This window comes from Dothidotthia symphoricarpi, assembly GCF_010015815.1.
Source record: "Dothidotthia symphoricarpi CBS 119687 unplaced genomic scaffold P153scaffold_23, whole genome shotgun sequence".
Taxonomy (NCBI): Eukaryota; Fungi; Ascomycota; class Dothideomycetes; order Pleosporales; family Dothidotthiaceae; genus Dothidotthia; species Dothidotthia symphoricarpi.
The window spans coordinates 3206-14771 of NW_022985030.1; positions in this window are offsets into that span (position 1 = coordinate 3206).

Here is an 11566-nt window from a genome sequence, read left to right on the forward strand (position 1 = left end):
ACTTAGCACTTTTATAGATATTATTTAGTCTTATAAGTTAGGCTATAGGGCACTAAAATACCTTATTTTTAAGTTATTATTATTACTCTTTTCTTTTACTTTAAAGGCTAGCCTTATAAATTCTATATTAAAGTATTATAAAAAAAGCTTTCTTTACTAAAAGGTTTAAAGTTTCTACCTAGCTCTTTTAGTATATAAGTTATTTATAAATTATTTATCTAGAAATATTTATAGGCCTTCTATAGTACCTATTTTATTATAATCTATTTATAATAGAATAATACTAGCTATAGGCCTCTTTTATTAATTAAAGATATACCTAAGGCCTAATTCTAGTCCTTTAATATTACGTTTTAGCTTATAGTTTATTTAGGTTTAGAACCTTTAATAGTTCTTCTAGTTACTATTAAAGTAGTTAGAATCTAGTATTTTAAAGTTTTTTATATAGGTCCTAGTAGTTACTATAGGAAAAGTTAGTTCTAAAACTACCTTTAGTCTATATACCTCTTCTTCTAATTATTAAACTCTCTATTTAGAAGAAGTAGGTAGTAGTAGTATATTATTTTTAAAAAGGTTAATTTTCTAGGTTAGTATTTACAGTACGTTATATAGTTCTTCTAAGAAGGACTCTTTATTAGATTCCTTAATAGGTTATTTTCTAGCTACTACTAATAATAGACTAGCTATTAAGATTAGTATATTTATAAACTTTATTATTTATTATTTATTTTCTTAGAGACTTTAGGAAACTAGTTAAAGTTTTAGTAAAACTTCTTATTTATTTAAGTTCTATTCTACTATAGTTTATAAGTATATTTTAATTACTTTCTATATAAAGCCTATCTCTACTAGCTGTAAAGCTTTTACTTTTAGCTTAGTAACTATAGTATCTTTCTTAATAGATATACTGCTAGTAGTTCCTAAGGTACTACTAATACTTAAGAGTATTTTTATAAGTAAATTTAAATATAAGAGGCTAACTCTAAGAGTAGTTACTAGTATAAATTAGATAAATTTACTAAGAATCTATAATACTAGCTTTTCTTTACTTATAGTCCTTCTAGTAGTATACTAGCTGTTTCTAGTAGGCTAGCTAAGAGTAGGTATTAGTAGTTAGGGTTACTAAGCTCTAAGGCTTTACTTACTAAGGTTCTACTAGGCCTAGCCTATTATAATAGATAGTAAGAGAAGTAAGGTTAAATTATATTTTAAGATCTTTTTAAAAGTATAGTATATATTTTACTTTATTTATTAGTGCTAAAATATTATTTATAGTAATTTATAGTTTATTACTATAACTTACTATACTTTATAAATATTTACTATAATTTATAGCTTATAGCTTTAACTTAATAACTTTAATAATAAGGTCTACTTATAATAGCTAGATATAATAAGCTTAGCTTTTCTACCTAAAGAAATTTATAAGTTTTATAATAAAAGAAGCTTAGTACTACTTCTTAATAGTAGTTTAAGCTCTATAATATAGAAAGCTAAGCTTCTCTCTTTAAAGAAATCTTTAAATACTATAACCTAAAGGCCTTAGTATTTCTACTTAATAGACCTTCTAGCTGTATAGCTTAGAGAACTTAGATCTTTTACTTAAAGAAATCTTTAAATTCTATAACCTAAGAAGCTTATTACTTCTACTAGGTAAGAGCTTCTAGCTTATAGTATAGTTAGCTATTTCTATATAGAAATATTATAGTATTTAAACTATTAAGGTAGTTTTAAATAATAGTACTATAGTAATTTTAACTTTAAGATAGTAATTTATAGATAATCTTAACTTTAAGGCTTAAGATAGTAATTTATAGCTTATTATAACTTTAGTATTTAGGATAGTAATTTATAGTAAATTATAAACTTTAATATTAGAGATAATAATTTGTAGTAAATTATAACTTTAGATTTAGGATAGTAATTTATAGTAACTAAAAACTTTAATATTAGAGATAGTAACTTATAGGTAATTATAAACTTTAACGTTAGAGATAGTAACTTATAGGTAATTATAAACTTTAATATTAGAAATAGTAATTTATAGTTAATTATAAACTTTAATATTAGAAATAGACTTATAGTTAATTATAAACTTTAACGTTAGAGATAGTAACTTATAAGTAATTATAAACTTTAATATTAGAGATAGTAACTTATAGTAGTTAATTATAAACTTTAATATTAGAAATAGTAACTTATAGGTAATTATAAACTAATATTAATATAGAACTTTAATATTAAAGTTTTATATTAATATCTATTCTAACTACTGTACACAGCCCTATTTTAAAATAATATAACTATTATATTCTTAATCCTAATATACTTAGCTAAGTATATTTAACTAGTATATATACCTCTTAGATAGTAGCCTTATAGTTTAGAAATACTCTAGGTTCTTATAATTTATAATAATAGTAAACTTTAAAACTTACTAGAGTTTAGTACTTTATTAATTAATATACTTTATAATAGCTAATAGTTTCTTATTATATATAGTATAGTTTACCTTAGCTACTATATTCTTTACTAAGTAGTATACTACTATATAGAGTAGCCTATTCTTTCTAAATTATAAGAGAACCCTACTAGTTACCTACCTAGAGGCGTTATATTTTATTACTATTTATAGTTCTAGGTTAAAGTTAGCTAATACTAGCTTAGAAATAAAGGTACTTTTAAGCTTAGAAAATACTATTTCCTAGAGTTCTCTTTATTAGAATACTACTCCTTTCCTAGTAAGCTTAGTTAGTAAAGTAATAATTTCTAAGAATTCTTTAATAAACTATTAGTAGAAGTTAGTAAATCTTATAAAACTTTAAATACCTTTAATACTCTTTAGCTATTTCTAAGTATAGATTACTACTATCTTCTTTAAGTCTATCTAAATACTACTACCTACCTCTATTATAAACTTTAGGTACTTAGTCTTCTTAATACTAAAGTTATATTAATCTATATTTAGTTATAGGCCTACTACTTTAAGTTTCTAAATAATTACCTTAACCTAGTATTTATAATCTTTTATAATCTATTTAAATAGATAAGTATATTATATAATAGGCTAGGCCTAGTAGAACCTTAGTAAGTAAAGCCTTAGAGCTTAGCAGGCCTAACTGCTAATACCCGCTCTACTACCTACACTTTAGAAACTCTTAGTACGCTACTAAAAGAACTATAAGTAGAGGAAAACTAGTACTATAGATCCTTAGTAAATTTATCTAATTTATACTAGTAACTACCCTTAGAGTTAGCCTCTTATATTTAAATTTACTTATAAAAATACCCCTAGGTATTAAAAGTACCTTAGAAACTACTAGCAGTATATCTATTAAAAGAGATGCTATAGTTACTAAGCTAAAAGTAGAAGCTTTACAGCTAGTAGAAATAGGCTTTACATAGGAAGTAATTAAAATACGCCTATAAACTATAGTAGAACAGAACCTAGATAAACAGGAAGTTCTACTAAAACTTTAGCTAGTTTCCTAGAGTCTTTAAGAAAATAAATAATAAATAATAAGGTTTATAAACATACTAATCTTAATAGCTAGCCTATTATTAGTAGTAGCTAGGAAATAACTAATTAAAGAATCTAATAAAGGGTCCTCCTTAGAAGAACTACGTAACGCGCTGTAGATACTAACCTAGGAGATTAACCTCCTTAAAAATAATACGCTGCTAGTACTTACTTCTTCTAAATAAAGAGTTTAATAATTAGAGGAAGAGGTACATAGACTAAGGATAGTCCTAGAACTAACCTTTCCTATAGTAACTACTAGGACCTATATAAAAAACTTTAAGATACTAGATCTTAACTGCTTTAATAGTAACTAGAAGGACTATTAGAGGTTCTAAACCTAGATAAACTATAAGCTAGAATATAATATTAAAGGACTAAGATTAGGCCCTAGGTATATCTTTAACTAATTAAAGGGGCCTGCAGCTAGCATTGCCCTATTATAGATAGATTATAATAAGATAGGTACTATAAAAGGCCTATAGATATTCCTAGATAAATAATTTACAGATAACTTATATACTAAAAAGGCTAGGTAAAAACTTTAAACCTTTTAGCAGAGAAAGCTTTCCTTATAACACTTTAACATAGAATTTATAAGGCTAGCCTTTAAAGTAGAAGAGAAGAGTAATACTAATAACCTAAAAATAAGGTATCTTAGCACCCTACAGCCTAACCTGTAAGACTAAATAATATCTATAGAAGTACTAGGTAACTAGACTATCTAGTTACTAATAACTTAGGTAGTTACTATTAAGGAAAATCTTTTTAGGGCTAAGATTAGGTTTACCTTCTTATATATAAGGTCTCCCTAGAATAACCCTATAAATTAGGAACCCTTAAAAGCTTACTTTAGTTAGGTAATTAAGGTAATAGGTAGAACCTAGAACAGAGCTAAATAGGCTTCTAAAGAAGAGCACTCCCTTTATAGAAAAAAGAACCTATATCTACGTTATAGAAAACCTAGGTACTACGCTAATAAGTACTCCCTAGCGCTAGCTAATTATCTAGCTTAAGCTACCCTTATAGTAACCTACAACCTAGAAGAGTCCTTAGATAAGGAAACAGTAGGTTTAAAAAACTAGAAACCCCTATATATAGATATAAGTAGGGGTATAAGAAACTAGATTAAGAAGAAGAGTAGTTCTTATTATTTTAGTAGAACTAGCTAGATAGAAAACTATTAACTATCTATATAATTATAAATAACGTAGCTGTAGTATCTACCTTAATTAATACTAGCTGCTTAACTTATTTAGTTATCTTCTCTAAGTTTATAAGAAATAATAATCTAGAGTATACTATAATTACGTAGAGACCTATTATTAAAGTAGAAGGAAAGTTCTTCTAGATAAAAGTAGCTATCTAAATATAAATAGATATAGATAGCTATAAAAAAGAAATATAGGCCTATAAGCTAGAAGGAAATAAAGAGTATAACCTTATCCTAGAAAAACCCTAAATAGATAAATACTAGGTAACGCTAGTACTAGTAAAGAAATCTATATTTATTTATAGTAGCTAGACTAGGATACAGAGCTAGGAAGGTAGAATACCTATAAAAGTCCCTAGGGCTATTAGTACGCAGGTATATTTAGCCTAGGCTAAATAATTTTAGAAAGATAAATAGATCTAACTATATTCTACCTTTATAGCAGATATTAAAAAAGTGCTAAAGAAAAAGAAAATAGTTAACTTCTAAAAAAAGTTACTAAGCTATCTATAAAGTAAGTTTAGAACCTTTCTAAGAAAGAAGGCTAATAAACTTATACTACTAAGAGAGGCTACTATTAACTACTCTATTAAGACTATAAAGAAAGATAGTAAGCTAGTAGAAATTTAGTAAAAGCTACTATATAATATATTAAAAGAAGAACTACTAGTATTACAGAAGAAACTTATATTATACCTAGACTATAGGTTTATTTAGGTAAGTAAATCTAGCGCTACTACCCCTGTTCTATTTATAAAGAAACCTAAAGGAGGGCTATAATTCTGCGTAGACTACTAAGCTTTAAATACTATTATATATAAGAATAAATATCCTCTCCTACTTATCTATAAGATACTATCCTAAATTACTAAAGCAAAATAGTTTATAAAGGTAGACATTATCTAAGCCTTTTACTAGATACGCGTAGTAGAGGGGAATAAATAGAAAACAGCGTTCTATACCTAATTTAGGCTATATAAATAGCTAGTTACTCTATTTAGCCTTACTAATACCCCTAGCATATTTTAATAATATATTAATTAGGTACTCTAGGAAGACTTAGATATATACTACTTAGCTTACGTAAATAATATACTTATCTACTTAGATAAATTACAAGAGGATTATAAGCACTAGGTTAAGATAATTATTTAGAAACTTAGAGTAGTAGGCCTATAACTAAATATTAATAAATATAACTTTAGTATTAAAAAGACTAAGTACCTAGGGTTTATAATAGAGGTAGGCAGTAGTATTTAAATAGACCTAGAGAAGATAGTAGTAATCTATACTTAGAAATAGCTAAAAAGTGTTAAGGGTATTTAAAGTTTTATAGAATTTACTAACTTCTACTAATAGTTTATTAAGGGATTCTTAGAAATTATTACCCTACTAACTAAACTTACTAAGAAAGAAGTAGTATTCTAATAGAAGAAACTCTAGAAAATAGTATTTTCTAAACTTAAAAGCGCCTTTATTTCTAAACTAGCGTTAGCTAACTTTAATCTAGACCTAGAAATAGTAATAGAATATAACGCCTCTAGGTAGGTAACTAGTAGGGTCTTCTTATAGTTTAGAAAAAATAGGCTACTCTATATAGTAGTATACTACTTAGTAAAGAATATAGCAGCTAAGGTAAACTATACTATATATAATAAGAAACTGTTAGCTGTTATAAAGTATATTAATTAATAGGGCACTAAACTCTAGTAAGTCCTAAAGTTTACTATTATTACAGATTATAAGAACCTAGAGTATTTCTATACTATAAGACTACTATCTAAGAGGTATATATATTAGTTAAACATACTTAGCTAATTTAATTTAACCTTTATATACTGCCTAGGGAAGGTTAATAGAAGGGCTAACGTACTCTTCTAGAAAGAAGAGGATCTACTAATAAGCTAAAATAATAAGTATATAAAGATAAGAGAATTCTAGCTCTTATAGCTATACGTAAGGAGCTAACCCTAACTTAAAAGGAAGAAAGAGGTAGGTATTTTATTTTACTACTAAATACAAAGTCTATAGCCTTAGAAACCTAATAAAGTGCCTCTAGTAGATAATAACCCTCTACTAAAACCTAATAGTACGCCTATAAGAATTACTACTAACCCTACCCTAGCCTATAATAGCTTAGAGGAGCTTAAAAGAATATAGGAAGTTATAGCTAAAAACAACCTAATATATAAAAGAGTAAAAGAAGCTATAGAAACAGGTTAGAGAAAGTTCCCCCTAGACCTAAACTTAAAAGTCTTATTAGCAGAGTATACTATTAATAAAAGAGGGTTTCTGCGCTACTAAGGGCAAAAATAGGTACTAGATTCTAAAGAACTACGCACTAAAATTATCTTAAAAACCTATAAATCCCTAGCTATAGGCTATCTAGGCTGTAAAAATACCTATGTAATTCTAGCTTATAACTACTTCTTCCTAGAAATATTATCTATAATAAGGTAATTTATCTAAAACTATAACGTATACAGAAGAACTAAGCCTTAAAGAAAACTAAAAAAGGGACTACTAAGACTACTCCCTCTCTTAAATAGAGTATAAAAGGAAATCTTAATAGACTTTATTATTAATTTACCTATAAGTAATAGGTACTAGCACCTTATAGTAGTTATAGATAGGTTAAGTAAAGACGTAATACTTATTCTATTAAAAGACCTAGATACCTAAATAGTAATAAGAGCTTTTATAAAAAGAGTTATAGCCTACTATTAGCTCCTAGACACTATTATATCTAACTATAGTAGCTAGTTTATTAGAGATTTTTAGAAAACCCTCTACAGAAAATTAGGTATTACCTGTTAGGTATTTACTAGTTACTATCTAGAAACTAACAGCGCTACTAAAAGGATAAACAGTACTATAGAATTCTACTTATAGGCCTATATTAATTAGAAATAAGACAACTAGGTACTAATATATCCTACTACTTAAATTACTATTAAAGGAAGGAACGCAGTATCTACTAGTATTAGCCTATTCTTTCTATAATACAGATATAACGTAGATACAGTATAGAAAGACGTAGAATAAGTAATCTAGTAATAATATTAGAGGCCTAATAATTTAGAGAAGTTAGCTAGAGCACTTACTATAAAATTTATAAAAATACTAAATTATATATAAGTAAGGATAGCAGAAGCCTAATAACTCTAAGAAATCTAGGCTAACTACTATTAATAAGAAGTACTATAACTGCAAGAGGGGGACTAAGTGTAGCTATAGTATAGTAAACACTTCTCTAATAGCAGGCTAAGTAAGAAACTAGACTAGAAAAATACAAAGTTCTAGGTAGAAAAAGTAATCTCCTCCTATACTGTAAAATTAAACACTCCCCCTAGTATCTACCTAGTGTTTTATATAGATAGGCTATAGCTATACTCTAGAAACCCTCTAGTAGGATAAGATACTAATAATTACTAACCTAAGAGTATATTAGAAAATGTTAATAGAGAACTAGAAAACTACTAAAAAATTAAGGAAATTATAGGTAAAAGATAAAAACACTGTAGTAGAGAATATAGAAAATAATACCTAGTTAAGTAGAAGGATTACACTATAACTTTATAGAAACCTATAGAAAACCTTAAAGAAGCTAAAGCGCTAAATAGCTAGTTAGCCTTTTTAGAAGATAAATAAAATAAGATAGGTAAACTACTAAAGGAGTTCTATAAGGGTTTCCCTAATAAACTATAATAATACTGGGGGCCCTAGTAATAGTAGGGCGTAGTAAAGGAGGTAGTAATTTTAGTAATAGTACTACTAGAAACTATAGGTAGTATACTAATAAGTACCCTTACTAGGGCTAAGAACATAGGCAGCTAAGAAAAAACAAAAAATATAGAGGCTATAAGGAAGTAGGTTAATAAAGATAAAATTAACTACCTATATATAGTAGAGAGAAGAGAGAAATAGCAAGAGACTAACTAGCCTAGAGCTAGTAAATATCTAGAGTATCTATCCTATAAACGCTAAAAAACCTAGAAAAACGCTAGTAGGACCTATTCCTAATTAGTATTTATAGCCTAGAAACTATTCTCCTACTTATTAATATACCTATTAGGCTTACTATTACTAGTAGCCCTAAGTTTCTAGAAGACAGTATACTTAAAAATAACAGGAACTAAACCCTTTTATCTAGACTAGAAAAGATAATTAGAAGAGCTAATAGTAGAAGCCTAAAGGCTACTACTAAAAGAACTAGAAGCTAAAACACTAGTGCTGTAGCTATAGAGTAGTAGGGGATTAAACTTAGTAGGTAAGCAGCTTAACTTCTAGAATTTAACAACCTTCTTAAGGGCCTAAGTAATAGAGCAGGTCTAATTATTAATAGTAAAAGCCTAGAAAACCTACAGATTAGCTAAGAAAACAGGCAGAAAACAAGGTTTTAAATACTAAGAAAAAGACTTACTAAGTCTATAAGGCCTTAGTTCTACTTCTAAATACTAGTATATATTAAGCCTAACTTATTAGCAATCCTACAGAGTAAACCCTTAGTAACTAAGTTAGAAGTATAATTATCCTAATACCCCTTTTAGCTAGAAGTAAGCTTTTAAGCCTTATTCTAGGCCTCTTTTAGATTCTAGATAAAGTTCTTATTAATATCCTTAAGTAACTTAGAGAACTATAGGTCTATTTTAATAAGTAGTAAGAGCTTATAAATATAAATAATAGTAGGCTTAAGTTTATTAGAGATCTATAGAAATATTAGCTGTAAATAAAAAGAAGAAAGTAATTCTAGTAGACTTATAGTATAATAAGTAGAATTTACCTTAGTAGAGTAGTAATAGTAAGTAGCTCTACCCTTATTAAACTTATAAATTTTATCCTAAGTAGCTAAATATATTGCGTAGTTAATATAGTAAGGAGAGTTAAGCTTACTAATAAAGGGAATGTTAACTACAGAAGCAGAGTAGTTAGTAGGCTATAGAGTAGATATCTATTTAAATAATATTAGAAAATAGGTAAGAGAATAGGTAAAACTTAGACAGAAAACTTACACTAGGTTCCTTACTAAATAAGTTAAATATAGATATAGAAGTAGTAGTAGAGAGCTTAGCCTTAGCTTTAGTAAGATTAGCCCTTTAAGTGTCTATCTTAGCCTTCTTCCTCTTACACTAGGTAGGCGTAAGGGTAGTAGGGGTAGACTACTTACTACTAGAAATAATACTAGCGCAAGTATTAACTATATTAATAAAGAAGAGTAAGAGAGGCAAAAGCGTATATAAGTTAAAGCTAAAAATACGCGTATAGACGTAGGTAGAGGTATTAGTAATAAGTTAACACGTTATGTTATAGTAGGGTTAAAACATAAGAATTTTTACTAGGGGGGGGCTTATATAATAGGCTAGGCCTAGTAGAACCTTAGTAAGTAAAGCCTTAGAGCTTAGTAGGCCTAACTACTAACACCTACTCTACTGCCTACACTTTAGAAACTCTTGGTATACTACTAAAAGGACTATAAGTAGAGGAAAACTAGTACTATAGATTCTTAGTAAATTTATCTAATTTATACTAGTAACTACCCTTAGAGTTAGCCCCTTATATATTATCTATATAAGCTAAGTAGTATATATCTAAGTCTTCCTAGAGTACCTAATTAATATATTATTAGAATATACTAAAAGTATTAGTAAGGCTAAATAGAGTAACTTACTATTTATATAGCCTAAATTAGGTATAGAATACTGTTTTCTATTTATTCTTCTCTACTACGCATATCTAGTAAAATACTTAGATAATATCTGCCTTTATAACCTATTTTACTTTAGTAATTTAGAATAGTATTTTATAAATAAGTAAAAGAAAATATCTATTCTTATATATAATAGTATTTAAAGCTTAGTAGTTTATATAAAATTATAGCTTTCCTCTAGGTTTCTTTATAAATAGAATAAAAGTAGTAGCACTAAATTTACTTACCTAAATAAAGCTATAGTTTAGGTATAATATAAGTTTCTTTTATAGTACTAGTAGTTCTTTTCTTAATATATTATATAATAGCCTTTATAGAATTTCTACTAGCTTACTATCCTTCTCTATAGTCTTAATAAAGTAGTTAATAGTAGCCTTTTTTAGTAGTATAAGTTTATTAGCCTTCTCTCTTAAAAAGGTTTTAAACTTACTTTATAAATAACTTAGTAGCTTTTTTTAGAAGTTAACTATTTTCTTTTTCTTTAGTACTTTCTTAATATTTACTATAGAGGTAAAGTATAGTTAGATCTATTTATCTTTTTAAAATTATTTAGTCTAGGCTAAATATACCTATATACTAATAGCCTTAGAGATTTTTATAGGTATTCTACCTTTCTAGCTCTATATTCTAGTCTAGCTACTATAGATAAATATAAATTTCTTTACTAGTACTAGTATTACCTAGTATCTATCTATCTAGGGTTTTCTTAAGATAAAGTTATACTCTTTATCTCCTCTTAGCTTATAGGCCTATATTTCTTTCTTATAGCTATCTATATCTATTTATATTTAAATAGCTACTTTTATTTAGGAGAACTTTCTTTTTATTTTAATAATAGGTTTCTATATAATTATAAAATACTTTAGATTATTATTTCTAATAAACTTAAAAGAAATAACTAAATAAGTTAAATAGCTAGTATTAATTAAGGTAGATACTATAGCTATGTTATTTATAATTATATAAATAGTTAATAGTTTCCTATCTAGCTAGTTTTACTAAAATAATAAGAATTACTTTTCTTTTTAACTTAGTTTCTTATACCCCTACTTATATCTATATATAGAGGTTTTTAGTTTTCTAAACCTACTATTTTCTTATCTAAGAACTCTTTTATATTATAAGT